The sequence below is a fragment of the Rattus norvegicus genome, chromosome 6 (assembly GCF_021556685.1).
Source record: "Rattus norvegicus strain SHRSP/BbbUtx chromosome 6, alternate assembly SHRSP_T2T, whole genome shotgun sequence".
NCBI classification, from domain to species: domain Eukaryota; kingdom Metazoa; phylum Chordata; class Mammalia; order Rodentia; family Muridae; genus Rattus; species Rattus norvegicus.
Genome location: NC_141539.1, coordinates 126,533,047 through 126,549,260, shown reverse-complemented (window position 1 = coordinate 126,549,260; position 16,214 = coordinate 126,533,047). Strand labels below are relative to the sequence as shown.

The following is a 16,214-nucleotide window of genomic DNA, read 5'->3' as shown; positions in this document are numbered from 1 at the left end:
ATCTCCTGCCACCCCTTTCCTAGGGCTTTGGTACATCCTGGAGATGCCACCTGCCTGGCTACAACCTCTGATTTCCATTCTCTGTTCCTTGCTCTCCCTACGCCTAATCCGCCAACCCCGCTCTTCTACCCATCACCTCTACCACTCAGTTCCTTCCCTCCATATACCTCCCATATCTATTTTCCCCTTCTGAGAAAGAATCAACTCTCCTCTTTCCTTATTCTTTGGCTTCTTTGTCTCTGGTCTGTGGAGTGGTTATGTTGTAGTTTCTCGCTTACATCCACTTAGAAGTGAGTACCTGCCATGCATGTCCTTTTGAGTCCAGGTTAGCTCATTCACTATAATATTTTCTAATAAGATTCATTTGCCTGGAAATCTCATAGTATCCTTGTTTTTAATAGCTGGGTGGTATTCCTTTGTGTAAAAGAATGACATTTTCTGTATCCACTCTTCAGTTGAGGGATAACTGGGCTGTTTCTAGTTTCTGAATATTATGAATAAAGCTACTATTATCACAGATGAGCAAGTGTCCTTGTGAGATGGTAGAGAATCTTTGAGCATATACTCAGCCAGTAGTAGTATAGTTGGTGTCTTGATGTAGAACTATAAATTTCTGAGAAACCACCAAATTGATTTCCAGAGTGATTGTACTGTTCCTTGCACCAGCAATAATGTGTTCCTCTTTCTCCACATCCACACCAGCATGTGCTAACACTTGAGCTTTTGATATTAGCCACTCTGATAGGTATAAGACAGAATCTCTGGGTTTTTTTGATTTTCACTTCCCTGATGACTAAAGATGTTGAACATTGCCTTAAGTGCTTCTTAGACATTCAAAAATTCTCTGTTAAGCATTCTGTGTTTCATTTTTAAGGCTGGTTTGTTGGTATCTAACTTCTTGAATTCTTCATATATTTTGGATATTAGACCTCTCTCAGATAAGATCTATTCCAAATCTGTAGGCTGCCATTTTGTCCTATGACAGTGTCCTTTGACTTACAGAATCTTTTCAGTTTCATGATGTCCATTTCTCAATTGTTGATCTTAGAGCATGAGTAATTCTGTTCACTTTACAAAGCTGTCTCCTGTACCAATGCTTTCAAGGCTCTTTCACACTCTCTGTTCTATTAGATTTTATATATACACTTTAATGTTTATGTTTTTTTCTGGGTTTTTTATCTTTTTTTTTATTAACTTGAGTATTTCTTATATACATTTCGAGTGTTATTCCCCTTCCCGGTTTCCGGACCAACATCTATCCCCCTAGGCCCCCCCTCCCCTTCTATATGGGCTTCCCCTCCCCATCCTCCCCCCATTACCACCCAACCACCATCAATCATGTACACTAGGTGTGCAGCCTTGGCAGGACCAAGGGCTTCCCCTTCCACTGGTGCTCTTACTAGGCTATTCACTGCTACCTATGAGGTCAGAGTCCAGGATCAGTCCATGTATAGACTTTGGGTAGTGGCTTAGTCCCTGGAAACTCTGGTTGGTGGGCATTGTTGTTCATATGGGGTCTCGAGCTCCTTCAAGCTCTTACAGTCCTTTCTCTGATTCCTTCAACGGGGGTCCCGTTCTCAGTTCAGTGGTTTGCTGCTGGCATTCGCCTAGAATTTGCTGTATTCTGGCTGCGTCTCTCAGGAGATATCTACATCCGGTTCCTGTCAGCCTGCACTTATTTGCTTCATCCATACTATCTAATTGGGTGGCTGTATATGTTTCTCTTTTGTGTAGATGAACGCTACTGATTTATTTGAGTTAATTTTATACCCAGCCACTTTGCTGAAGTTGTTTATCAGCTTTAGTAGTTCTCTGGTGGAACTTTTGGGATCGCTTAAATATACTATCATACCATCTGCAAATAGTGATATTTTGACTTCTTCCTTTCCAATCTGTATCCCCTTGATCTCCTTTTGTTGTCTGATTGCTCTGGCTAGAACTTCAAGAACTATATTGAATAAGTAGGGAGAGAGTGAGCAGCCTTGTCTAGTCCCTGATCTTAGTGGGATTGCTTCAAGTTTCTCTCCATTTAGTTTAATGTTAGCAACTGGTTTGCTGTATATGGCTTTTACTATGTTTAGGTATGGGCCTTGAATTCCTATTCTTTCCAGGACTTTTATCATGAAGGGGTGTTGAATTTTGTCAAATGCTTTCTCGGCATCTAATGAAATGATCATGTGGTTTTGTTCTTTCAGTTGGTTTATATAATGGATTACATTGATGGTTTTCCATATATTAAACCATCCCTGCATGCCTGGGATGAAGTCTACTTGATCATGGTTGATGATTGTTTTGATGTGCTCTTGGATTCGGTTTGCCAGAATTTTTTGAGTATTTTTGCATCGATATTCATAAGGGAAACTGGTCTGAAGTTCTCTTGTTGGGTCTTTGTGTGGTTTAGGTATAAGAGTAATTGTGGCTTCATAGGAGGAATTCAGTAGCGCTCCATCTATTTCAATTTTGTGGAATAGTTTGGATAGTATTGGTATGAGGCCTTCTAGAAGGTCTGATAGAATTCTGCACTGAACCCGTCTGGATCTGGGCTCTTTTTGGTTGGGAGAATTTTAATGACTGCTTCTATTTCGTTAGGAGTTACAGGGTTGTTTAAATGGTGATTTAACTTCGGTACTTGGTATCTGTCTAGGAAATTGTCCATTTCCTGCAGATTTTCAAGTTTTGTTGAATATAGGCTTTTGTAATACGATCTGATGACTTTTGAATTTCCTCTGATTCTGTAGTTGTATCCCTTTTCATTTCTGATTTTGTTAATTTGGACAAACTCTCTGAGTCCTCTCGTTAGTCTGGCTAAGGGTTTATCTATCTTGTTGACTTTCTCAAAGAACCAACTTGGTTCTGTTGATTCTTTCTATGGTCCTTTTTGTTTCTACTTGGTTGATTTCAGCTCTGAGTTTGATTATTTCCTGCCTTCTACTCCTCCTGGGTGTATTTGCTTCTTTTTGTTCTAGAGCTTTTAGGTGTGCTGTCAGGCTGCTGATATATGCTCTCTCCTGTTTCTTTCTGCAGGCACTCAGCGCTATGAGTTTTCCTCTTAGCACCGCTTTCACTGTGTCCCATAAGTTTGGGTATGTTATACCTTCATTTTCATTAAATTCTAAGAAGTCTTTAATTTCCTTCTTTATTTCTTCCTTGACCAGGTTATCATTGAGTAGAGCATTATTCAACTTCCATGTATATGTGGGCGTTCTTCCCTTATTGTTATTGAAGACCAGCTTTAGCCCGTGGTGGTCTGATAGAATGCATGGGATTATTTCTATCTTTCTATATCTGTTGAGGCCTGTTTTATGACCTATTATATTGTCAATTTTGGAGAAAGTATCATGAGGTGGTGAGAAAAAGGTATATCCTTTTGTTTTAGGATAGAATGTTCTATAAATATCTGTTAAATCCATTTGGTTCATGACTTCTCTTAGTCTGTCTATCTCTGTTTAATCTCTGTTTCCATGATCTGTCCATTGATGAGAGTGGGGTGTTGAAATCTCCTACTATTATTGGGTGAGGTGCAATGTGTGCTTTGAGCTTTAGTAAGGTTTCTTTTATGTATGTAGGTGCCCTTCTATTTGGAGTATAGATATTTAGGATTGAGAGTTCATCTTGGTGTATTTTTTTCTTTGATGTATATGAAGTGTCCTTCCTTAGCTTTTTTGATGACTTTTAGTTAAAAGTTGATTTTATTCGATATTAGAATGGCTACTCCAGCTTGCTTCTTCAGACCATTTGCTTGGAAAGTTGTTTTCCAGCCTTTCACTCTGAAGTAGTGTCTGTCTTTGTCTCTGAGGTGTGTTTCCTGTACGCAGCAGAATGCAGGGTCTTCATTGCATATCCATTTTGTTAATCTATGTCTTTTTATTGGGGAGTTGAGGCCATTGATGTTGAGAGATATTAAGGAATAGTGATTATTGCTTCCTGTTATATTCATATTTGGATGGGAGATTATGTTTGTGTGCTTTCATTCTCTTTGTTTTGTTGCCAAGACGATTAGTTTCTTGCTTTTTCTAGGGTGTAGCTTGCCTCCTTATGTTGGACTTTACCATTTATTATCCTTTGTAGGGCTGGATTTGTAGAAAGATATTGTGTAAATTTGGTTTTGTCATGGAATATCTTGGTTTCTCCATCTATGTTAATTGAGAGTTTTGCAGGATACAGTAACCTGGGCTGGCATTTGTGTTCTCTTAGGGTCTGTATGACATCTGTCCAGGATCTTCTTGCTTTCATAGTCTCTGGTGAGAAGTCTGGTGTGATTCTGATAGGTCTGCCTTTATATGTTACTTGACATTTTTCCCTTACTGCTTTTAATATTCTTTCTTTGTTTTGTGCATTTGGTGTTTTGACTATTATGTGAGGGGGGATTTTCTTTTCTGGTCCAATCTATTTGGAGTTCTGTAGGCTTCTTGTATGCCTATGGGTATCTCTTTTTTTAGGTTAGGGAAGTTTTCTTCTATGATTTTGTTGAAGATATTTACTGGTCCTTTGAGCTGTGAGTCTTCACTCTCTTCTATACCTACTATCCTTAGGTTTGATCTTCTCATTGAGTCCTGGATTTCCTGTATGTTTTGGACCAGTAGCTTTTTCCATTTTGCATTATCTTTGACAGTTGGGTCGATGATTTCTATGGAATCTTCTGCTCCTGAGATTCTCTCTTCTATCTCTTGTATTCTGTTAGTGATGCTTGTATCTGTGGCTCCTTGTCTCTTCCTTTGGTTTTCTATATCCAGGGTTGATTTCCTTTGTGCTTTCTTTATTGCTTCTATTTCCATTTTTAATTCCTTCACCTGTTTGATTGTCTTTTCCTGGAATTCTTTCAAGGATTTTTGTGATTCCTCTCTATAGTCTTCTACTTGTTTATTTATGTTTTCCTGCATTTCTCTAAGGGAGTTCTTCATATCTTTCTTGAAGTCCTCCAGCATCATGATCAAATGTGACTTCAAATCTAGATCTTGCTTTTTCTGGTGTGTTTGGATATTCAGTGTTTGCTTTGGTGGGAGAATTGGGCTCCAATGATGCCATGTAGTCTTGGTTTCTGTTGCTTGGGTTCCTGTGCTTACCTCTTGCCATCAGGTTGTCTCTGGTGTTACCTTGTTCTGCTATTTCTGACAGTGGCTAGACCTTCCTATAGGCCTGTGTATCAGGCCTGCTGTAGACCTTTTTCCTGTTCTCTTTCAGCCAGTTATGGGAACAGAGTGTTCTGCTTTCAGGCGTGTAGTCTTTCCTGTCTACTGGTCTTCAGCTGTTCCTATGGGAGTGTGTCCTGAGTCCACCAGGCAGGTCACTTGGAACAGAAAAGTTGGTCTTACCTCCGGTCCGGCGGTTGAAGTTGCTTGTGGGGGCATGCTTTTGAGCTCTCTGTGAGGGCGGCAACCAGGAGGACCTGTGCCGCCTTTTCCCGGATCCCCCGTGCACCGGGGTCCAAGATGGTGGTAGGTGTTTTCCTCTGGAGTCAGAAATGTGGACAGAGTGTAGTCTCTTCTGGCCTCCCAGTCCTGTCTGCCCCTCTGAAGTTTTAGCTCTCCCTCCCACGGGATTTGGGTGCAGAGAACTGTTGATCGGTCCCTTCAGGTCTGGGTGGTGTCTCTATGTTTATGTTTTTGATCCAGTTGCACTTGAGTTTTGGGCTGGGTAATAAATATGGATCTATTTGTATTCTTGTACATGTAGATAGCTAGTTAGACCAGCACCACTTGTTAAAGAAGCTTTTTTTTTTTCCATTACAGGGCTTTGGATTCTTTGTGAAAAAGCAAAGTTCCATAGGTGTGTGGGTTTATATCTAGGTCCTTGATTTGATTCCATTGTTCAACATGTCTTTCTGTACCAATCCCATTGAGGTTTTGTTACTATTGCTCTGTAGTACAACTTCAAGTCAGAGATAGACATACCTCCAGAAGTTCTTTAATTGTTCAGGGTTATTTTAGCTAAAATAACCTGCATTGTTTTGTTTTTCCATATGAAGTTGAGAATGCTCTTCCAACATCTGTACAAAATGTGTTGGAATTTTGATGGCAATTGCATTGAATATACAGATAGCGTTTGGTAAGATGTCCATTTTTACAATTTTAACACATTCACGACAGTGGGGAATCATTACATCTTCTGATATCTTCAATTTCTTTCTTTGGGGACTTGAAATTCTTAGATACTGTTTTTCTGCTTTTTAGTTAGTTTGGCTAAGAGTTTGTCCATCTTGTTTAATTTTCTCAAAATTTAAATCATGGTTTTTATTTATTCTTTGTATTGTTTTTTTCTGTTTCTAATTAACTGGTTTCAGCCATGAGATTATTTCCTGAAATCTTCTACTCTAGGATATGTTTGCCTCTCTCTCTTTTCAGAGCTTTCTGGCATACTTTTGAATTGTTAGTATGACAAGTCTCCAATTTCTGGAAGGCACTTAGTACTATGAGCTTTCCTCTTACCATTGCTGTTATTGTATCCCATGCATTTTTGGTATGTTGTTTCTTCATTCTTATTGAATTCTAGGAAGTCTTTAAGTTCTATATTTCTTCCCTAACCCTGTGCCCTGTGACCATTTGGCAGAATGTTACTCTGTTTCCATGAGTATGTATGCTTTCTGTTGTTTCTGTTGTTGTTGAAATCCAGCTTTAATCCATGGTGATTGACAGGATACAAGGATTTATTGCAGTTTTCTTATATCTGTTGAGACTTGCTTTGTATCTGTGTACATGGTCAATTTTGGATAAGGTTCCATGAGGTGGTGAGAAGAGTGTATAATCTTTTGGGTTTTCATGAACTGTTCTGCAGTTAGATCCATTTGATTCATTACCTCTGTTAGTTTCATGATTTCTCTCTTCAGTTTCTGTTTTGGCAACCTGTTAATTGGTGAGAGTTGGATGTTGAAGTTTCCCACTATTAATGTGTGGGGTTCAGTGTGCGAATTAACTTTAAATATGTTCCTTTGTGAGTGTGGTGCTCTTCAATTGGGGCATAGATGTTCAGAAGTGAGGCTCATCTTGGTAGACTGTTCCTTTGATGAGTATGAAGTATGCGTCCTCATCTTTTTGATTTGGTTTAAAGTCTATTTAATTAGATATTAGAATGGCTATTCAACTTGTTTTTTCTGTCTGTTTTTTCTTCTCCAGCTTTATTAACTTGGGTATTTCTTATTTACATTTCAATTGTTATTCCCTTTCCCGGTTTCCAGGCCAACATCCCCATAATCCGTCCCCCTCCCCTTCTATATGGGTGTTCCCCTCCCCATCCTCCCCTCATTACTGCCCTCCCCCAAAAAATCACGTTCACTGGGGGTTCAGTTTTGGCAGGACCAAGGACTTCCCTTTCCACTGGTGCTCTTACTAGGCTATTCACTGCTATGTATGCAATTGGAGTCCAGGGTCAGTCCATGTATAGTCTTTGGGTAGTGGCTTAGTCACTGGAAGCTCTGGTTGGTTAGCATTGTTGTTCATATGCGGTCTCGAGCCCCTTCATCTCTTTCAGTCCTTTCTCTGAATACTTCAACAGGGGTCCCGTTCTCAATTCAGTGGTTTGTTGCTGGCAATCACCTATGTATTTGCTGTATTCTGGCTGTGTCTCTCAGGACAGATCTACATCCAGTCCCTGTCAGCCTGCACTTCTTTCCTTCATCCATCTTACCTAGTTTGGTGGCTGTCTATGTATGAGCCACATGTGGGGCAGGCTCTGAATGGGTGTTCCTTCTGCCTCTGTTCCACACTTTGCCTCACTGTTCCCTCCCAAGGGTATTCTTGTTCCCCTTTTAAAGAAGGAGTGAAGCATTTGCATTTTGGCCATCCTTCTTGAGTTTCATGTGTTCTGTGCATCTAGGGTAATTCGAACATTTGGGCTAATAGCCACTTATCAATGAGTGCATACCATGTGTTTTTCTGTGATTGGGTTACCTCACTCGGGATGAAATTTTCCAGTTCCAACCATTTGCCTATGAATTTCATAAAGGCATTGTTTTTGATAGCTGAGTAATATTCCATTGTGTAGATGTACCACATTTTCTGTGTCCATTCCTCTGTTGAAGGGAATCTCGGTTCTTTCCAGCTTCTGGCTATTATAAATAAGGCTGCTAAGAACATAGTGCAGAATGTGTCTTTGTTATATGTTGAGGCATCTTTTGGGTATATGCCAAGAGAGGTATAGCTGGGTCTTCAGGTAGTTCAATGTCCAATTTTCTGAGGAACGTCCAGACTGATTTCCAGAATGGTTGTACCAGTCTGCAATTCCACCAACAATGGAGGAGTATTCTTCTTTCTCCACATCCTTGACAGCATCTGCTATCACCTGAGTTTTTGATCTTAGCCATTCTCACTGGTGTGAGGTGGAATCTCAGGGTTGTTTTGATTTGCATTTCCCTTATGACTAAAGATGTTGAACATTTTTTTAGGTGTTCCTCAGCCATTCAGCATTCCTCAGCTGTGAATTCTTTATTTAGCTCTGTACCCCATTTTTAATAGGGTTATTTGTCCCCTTGCAGTCTAATATCATGAGTTCTTTGGAAATTTTGTGTATAAGCCCTCTACCATTTGTAGGATTGGAAAAGATCTTTTCCATATGTGTTGGTTGCTGTTTTGTCCTAACAACAGTGCCCTTTGCCTTACAGAAGCTTTGTAGTTTTATGAGATCCCATTTGTCGATTCTTGATCTTAAAGCATAAGCCATTGGCGTTTTTTTTTATCTTTATTAACTTGAGTATTTCTTATTTACATTTCAATTATTATTCCCCTTCCCGGTTTCCAGGCCAACATCCCCCTAACTCCTCCCCCTCCCTTTCTATATGGGCTTCCCCTCCCATCCTCCCCCCATTACCACCCTCCCACCAACAATCACGTTCACTGGGGGTTCAGTCTTGGCAGGACCAAGGGCGTCCCCTTCCACTGGTGCTCTTACTAGGCTATTCATTGCTACCTATGAGGTTGGAGCCCAGGGTCAGTCGGTTGGCATTGTTGTTCATATTAGGTCCCGAGCCCCTTTAAGCTTTTCCAGACCTTTCTCTGATTCCTTCAACGGGGGTCCCGATCTCAGTTCAGTTGATTGCTGCTGGCATTCGCCTATGTATTTGCTGTATTCTGGCTGTGTCTCTCAGGACAGATCTACATCCGGTTCCTTCAGCCTGCACTTCTTTGCTTCATCCATACTATCTAATTGGGTGGCTGTATATGTATAAGCCACATGTGGGGCAGGCTCTGAATTGGTGTTCCTCCTGCTTCTGTTCTAAACTTTGCCTCCCTATTCCCTGCCAAGGGTATTCTTGTTCCCCTTTTAAAGAAGGAGTGAAGCATTCGCATTTTGGTCATCCTTCTTGAGTTTCATGTGTTCTGTGCATCTAGAGTAAGTAATAGTCACTTATCAATGATTGCATACCATGTGTGTTTTTCTGTGACTGAGTTACCTCACTCAGGATGATATTTTCCAGTTCCCTCCATTTGCCTATGAATTTCACAAAGTCATTGTTTTTGATAGCTGAATAATATTCCATTGTGTAGATGAACCACATTTTCTGTATCCATTCCTCTGTTGAAGGGAATCTCGGTTCTTTCCAGCTTCTGGCTATTATAAATAAGGCTGCTATGAACATAGTGGAGCATGTGTCTTTGTTATATGTTGGGGCATCGTTTGGGTATATGCCCAAGAGAGGTATAGCTGGGTCCTCAGGCAGTTCAATGTCCAATTTTCTGAGGAACGTCCAGACTGATTTCCAGAATGGTTGTACCAGTCTACAATCCCACCAGCAATGAAGGAGTGTACCTCTTTCTCCACATCCTTGCCAGCATTTGCTGTCACCTGAGTTTTTGATCTTAGCCATTCTCACTGGTGTGAGGTAAAATCTCGGTTGTTTTGATTTGCATTTCCCTTATCACTAAAGATGTTGAACATTTCTTTAGGTGTTTCTCAGCCATTCAGCATTCCTCAGCTGTGAATTCTTTGTTTAGCTCTGAACCCCATTATTTTAGCTTTTTAAAAAAATTTTTATTAGATATATTTCTTTACTTACATTTCAAATGTTATTCTCCTTCCCAGTTTCCTGTCCATAAGCCCCCATCCCCTCCCCTCCTCCTCTCCCATAGGGTATTTCCCCTATACATCCCCCTTATTGCCCCCCCAAATTCCCCTGCACTGGGGGTCCAAGCTTGACAGAGCCAAGGGCTTCCCCTTCCTCTGGTGCTCCAACAAAGCTATTCTCTGCTACATATGCAGTTGGAGCCCGGGAACCCCATCTTGTAATAGGGTTATTTGTCTCCCTGTGGTCTAACTTCTTGAGTTCTTTGTATATTTTGGATATAAGCCCTCTATCTATGTAGGATTGGTAAAGATCTTTTCCCAATCTGTTGGTTGCCGTTTTGTCCTAACCACAGTGTCCTTTGCCTTACAGAAGATTTGCAGTTTTATGAGATCCCATTTGTCGATTCTTGATCTTAGAACATAAGCCATTGGTGTTTTGTTCAGGAAATTTTCTCCAGTGCCCATGTGTTCCAGATGCTTCCCCACTTTTTCTTCTATTAGTTTGAGTGTATCTGGTTGGATGTGGAGGTCCTTCATCCACTGGACTTAAGCTTTGTAGAGGGTGATAAGCATGGATCAATCTGCTTGAACCAGCACCATTTGCTGAAAAGGCTATCTTTCTTCCATTGAATGGTTTTGGCTACTTTGTCAAAAATCAAGTGACCATAGGTGTGTGGGTTCATTTCTGGGTCTTCAATTCTATTCCACTGGTCTATCTGCCCATCTCTGAACCAATACCATGCAGTTTTTATCACTATTGCTCTGTAATACTGCTTGAGTTCAGGGATAGTGATTTCCCCAGAAGTCCTTTTATTGTCGAGGATAGTTTTAGCTATCCTGGGTTTTTTATTATTCCAGATGAATTTGCAAATTGTTCTGTCTAACTCTCTGAGGAATTGGGTTGGAATTTTGATGGGGATTGCACTGAATCTGTAGATCACTTTTGGTAAATTGGCCAATTTTACTATATTAATCCTGCCAATCCATGAGCCCGGGAGATCATTCCATCTTCTGAGATCTTCAATTTCTTTCTTCAGAGGCTTTAAGTTCTTATCATACAGATCTTTCACTAGCTTGGTTAAAGTCACAGCGAGGTACTTTATATTATTTGGCTCTATAATGAAGGGTGTCATTTCCCTAATTTCTTTCTCGGCTTGTTTCTCTTTTGTGTAGAGGAAGTTTACTGATTTATTTGAGTTAATTTTATACCCATCCACTTTGCCTCTTGTCACATAATACCAAATGCTCTCAAACACCAAACCCAAAAAACAAAGAAAGAATACTAAAAGCAGTAAGGGAAATAAGTCACGTAACATATAAAGGCAGACTTATCAGAATTACACCAGACTTCTCACCAGAGACTATGAAAGCCAGATGATCCTGGACAGATGTCTTACAGACCCTAAGAGAACACAAATGCCAGCCAGTGTACTGTTTCCAGCAAAACTCTCAATTAACATAGATGGAGAAACCAAGATATTCCATGACAAAACCAAATTTACACAATATCTTTCTACACAACCAGCCCTACAAAGGATAATAAATGGTGAAGACCAACACAAGGAGGCAAGCTATACCCTAGAAAAAGCAAGACCAATTTCCCTTATGAATATCGACGCAAAAATACTCAATAAAATTCTGGCAAACCAAATCCAAGAGCACATCAAAACAATCATCCACCATGATCAAGTAGGCTTCATCCCAGGCATGCAGGGATGGTTTAATATACAGAAAACCATCAACATAATCCACTATATTAACAAACTGAAAGATAAAAACCACATGATCATTTCATTAGATGATGAGAAATCATTTGACTTGGATCTAATTTTTGTACAAGATGATAATGCAAGTCTAATTTCATTCTTCTGTATGTGGGAATCCAGTTTTCCCTGAGCCATTTATTTAGGTTTCTTTTATACAGTGTATATATGTGTGGATATTAGAGAAAAACTGCTTTCAGATGACAAGTTTTATCTTTCTGAGTTTTTGAAGAATTAGTTGTATTTTTTTTAAAGTCTGGCAGAATTCTACTGTACTCACTTCTCAACCCAGAATTTCTATAGTCAGAAAGGTTTTATTACTATTTATATTTCCTCCTTTGTTGTGGGTCTATTTGAGTTGTTATTCTCTTTGTGGTTTAATTTTGGTAGTTTGCATGGATTTGGATTCATCATTTCTTTTTCATTTTCGATTAATGGAATGCAATTGTTTGGTTTTTTTAAAATATTTCTTTTGTATATGTTCCAATGTTTCCTTATTCACTCATTTTTGTATTAGATTGTCTCTTTCTTTTGGTTAGGTAGACCAAGGGTCTTTAGATTTTATCTTCTTATTTATTTATTTATTTATTTATTTATTTATTTATTTATCTATTTATTTTAACATCCCACTCTTCCTGGTTCCTCCCCCTCACAGAATCACTCACAAGAATCAATGCCCCCTATCCTTCTCCACAGAGATGTGGGGGAAAGCCCCTCATTTGATATCCGCCTACCCTAGCATATCAAGTCTCTTCAGGATTAGACACATTCTCTCACACTGAGGCAGCCCTGTTGGGAACAGGATTCCAAAATCATACTACAACTTTAGGGACAGCCCCATCTCCAGTTGTTGGGGAACCCAAAGGCAGACTGACCTGCACATCTGTTACATATCAGTCTAGCCCATGTATGCTCTTTGGCTGGCAGCTCACTTTCTGAGAGCTCCCAAGGGTGCAGTTCAGTTGACTCTGTTGGTCTTCCTGTGGTCTATCCCCTTCTGGGCCTTCAATCCTTCCCCAACGCTTCCATGAGTCCCTGACATCAGTCCAATGTTTGGCCGTGGGCCTCTGCATCTGTTTCAGTTAGCTACTGGGTGGAGCCTCTCAGAAGACTGTCATACTAGGCTTGTGTCTACAATCATAACAGAATATCATTAATAGTCTCAGAGATTGGTGCTTGCCCATGAGGTAGGTCTAAAATTGGGCTCTGTCTTCCATCTTTGTCCCAGCACTTTTTTAGACAGGACAAGTTTTGGGTCAGATGTTTTGTGGGTAGGTTGGCATATTTATACCTCCACTGGGAGTCCTCCTAGCTGCAGGAGGTAGTCTCTCCAGGTTCCATGATCCCACTGTCAGGCATCCCAGCTAAGGTCACCCAAATTGACTCCTAAGTGCCTCTCCTCTCCCACATCTCTCTGGTTTTCTACCTTCCATCACCCCAACCCCTAACAACTACACATTTCCATTCCTACTCATTCTCCTGGCCCTCTGGGCTTCTCTCCTGTCTCTGTCCATACCTGATCCTGCCCCCCTCTTCCCTCACCCTTCCCACACTCACCCAGTTTCCTCCATCCCTTTGCTTTCCATGATTATCTTGTTCCCAATTCTAAGGTGGGATTGAAGCATCCTCACTTGTGCCTTACCAAACTGAGAATAGGACCCCCTTGGGGGAAATAAGAGAAAGTATTGAAAGAGTTGAAGGAGCTTGCAACCCCATAAAAACAACAATGCCAACCAACCAGAGCTTCCAGGGACTAAACCACTACCCAAAGACTATACATGGACTGACCCAAAGCTCCAACTGCATGTGTAGCAGAGAATAGCCTTGTTGGGGAACCAGGGGAAGGGGAAGTCCTTGGTCCTGCCAAGGTTGGACCCCCAGTACAGAGGGATATGGGGGGGGGAATAAGGGGAATGTATAGGGGAAACACCCATATGGGGGAGGGGCAGGGGAGGGATGGGGGCTTATGGACAGGAAACTGGGAAGGGGAATAACCTTTGAAATGTAAGTAAAGAAATATATCTAATAAAATTTTTTAAAAGTGGGGTCAGAGCTAAACAAAGAATTCTCACTGAGGAATCTTGAATGGCTAAGAACCATCTAAAGAAATATTCAACATAGTCATCAGAGAGATACAAATGAAACCTACTCTGAGATTCTACCTCACACCAGTCAGAATGTCCAGGATAGTTTGTATTCTTACTTGTGCTTTGTATTTCATTTTTATCTCCATTTATATCTTAGTAGGATACCTGGCTATTTTTTTAATGTCTTTGATATGAAGGATTGCTTGCTTACAGTATTACAATTACTAAACAGTGCTTAGTACTCTTTTGTGCTTGGATATGAATGTTTTAGTCAGTTTATGTCATGGAAAACGTTTCTTTCTACTTCAACTACAGTGGGTGGCTTTGCTGCATGTAGAGGTTTAGTTGGGAAGTCATAGCCTTTGAGACATTTGAATGTGCCGCTCCAGAATCTTCTGGCTCTGGGATTCCAGTGAAGAATGAACAGTTATTCCTTTGATGGGTTTTCCTCGATCTGAGCCTTGCATCTTTTCTCTTGCTTCATCAGTCTTTCATTGTTCTGTGTATCGGTGTTTTAACCATGACATGCTATCAGATATTTCTTTTCTGATCTTGATTAGTTGGGGTTCTGTGTACTTCATATATCTGTGGCTGTATCTTTTCTGTGCCTATGTTTAGAAAATTTGGTCTTTTGTCCAAATGAGTTCCACATTTACTGAATATTCCCATCCTGTGCTTTTAAATTTTTATATTGTTTCTTATTTCATCTAAGTCCTCCACTTATTTTAGGCCTGAGAGTCTATCTTTGGCTTGAGTCATTACTTGAAATGCTTTCCCTGAGATTTCTAATTGAGATGTTGGTTTTTCAATTCCATCTTCATTTTAACTTGCTTCTCTTCAATATTTCTATCTTATTCTGGAATTAGGATTTCAAATTATGAATTATCTCTATCATGTCATTAAACTGTGCATTTGTATTGTCTTGAACATCACTCATACATATTCTCTTTTTGGAATTTAAGAAAGTTTGTGTTCGTGTCTTCTTTAGTTTCCTTGATTTGTTTGATAAGGTTTATGACCATTCTTACAAATTTCGTGTCATGGAGCTTGTCTAGGTAGTTTTCATTAGGAAATACTCCCATCACACTAGTAGATTTGATAGGAGACATACTGTCTTGGCTCTTCATGTTGTTTTGATTTGCAATTTGACTGAGAGATTAGTGACAGCAGTTATTGAGTTTGTGCCTAGATTTTCTGTTCAATTTTCTTATGATTTGCTCTTTCCCCAAATCACAGTCTGAATGGCTGCAGCTATTCAGTAAGTCCTGAAAATGGTAATATCAAGTCTATAAGTTTATTTTCAATATTATATTAACCATTCCCTTATTTTGCCTGTCCATGTAACATTTACAACTAAATTTTGAATATTGATGAAATGAAATCTTGGATTTCAAATTGAACTTTCTCCCTCTCTACTCCTCTCTCTGTCTGTCTCTGTCTCTGTCTCTGTCTCTGTCTCTCTCTGTCTCTCTCTCTCTCTCTCTCTCTCTCTCTCATATGTCTCTTACTATAAAGTAGGGTGAGTTTTTAATTTGATGTTTAGGGCTGGAAGGTAGCTCAGTGGTTAAAAGCATTCGATGAAGACTATACATGGACTGACCCTGGGCTCCAACCTCATAGGTAGCAATGAATAGCCTAGTAAGAGCACCAGTGGAAGGGGAAGCCCTTGGTCCTGCCAAGACTGAACCCCCAGTGAATGTGATTGTTGGGGGGAGGGCGGTAATGGGGGGAGGATGGGGAGGGGAACACCCATATAGAAGGGGAAGGGGAGGGGCTAGGGGGGATGTTGGCCCGGAAACCGGGAAGGGGAATAACAATTGAAATGTAAATAAGAAATACCCAAGTTAATAAAGATTTAAAAAAAAAAACATTTGATGCTCTTAGAGAGGATTCAGGTTCAATTTCCAGCACTCACATGGTAGTTCACAGCCATTTCTACCTCTATCCCTGGAGACTGAGGCATTCTTTTCTTTCTCTGCCAACACCATTATGTTTGTGGTACACTTACACACGTGCAATGAGAACAAAAATAAACCTAATGAATCTAATATTTATCTTTTAAATGTGAAGTGTATTTATTACTCACAAAGAACAAGAGGAAGAATAGCAAAGATGGGTAAAGAAGGATGGGGGAAAGAGAGAAGGTAGATTCTTCTGGGAGTTTTTCCTGCTGAGATTTTGTCTTGCTTCATGTATTTTAGTTAATAGGTATGCATGTTTTGCTTTCATATATGTATGTGAACTGTCCATACCAGCAGAAGTCAGAGGATTTTGAGAACCAGCCCTGGGTCCTCTGAAAGAGCAGCAAATGCTCTTAACCACTAACCCATCTCTCCATCCTTTCTGCTCAGAATTTTATACAATGACTGTA

The 16,214-nt window shown here is 40.1% G+C and overlaps 1 protein-coding gene across 1 annotated transcript in view; it reads left to right on the top strand.

Moving 5' to 3' along the window:
* Positions 1–16,214, top strand: part of Catsperb (catsper channel auxiliary subunit beta) — a 288,739-nt gene that overhangs the window by 232,871 nt on the left and 39,654 nt on the right.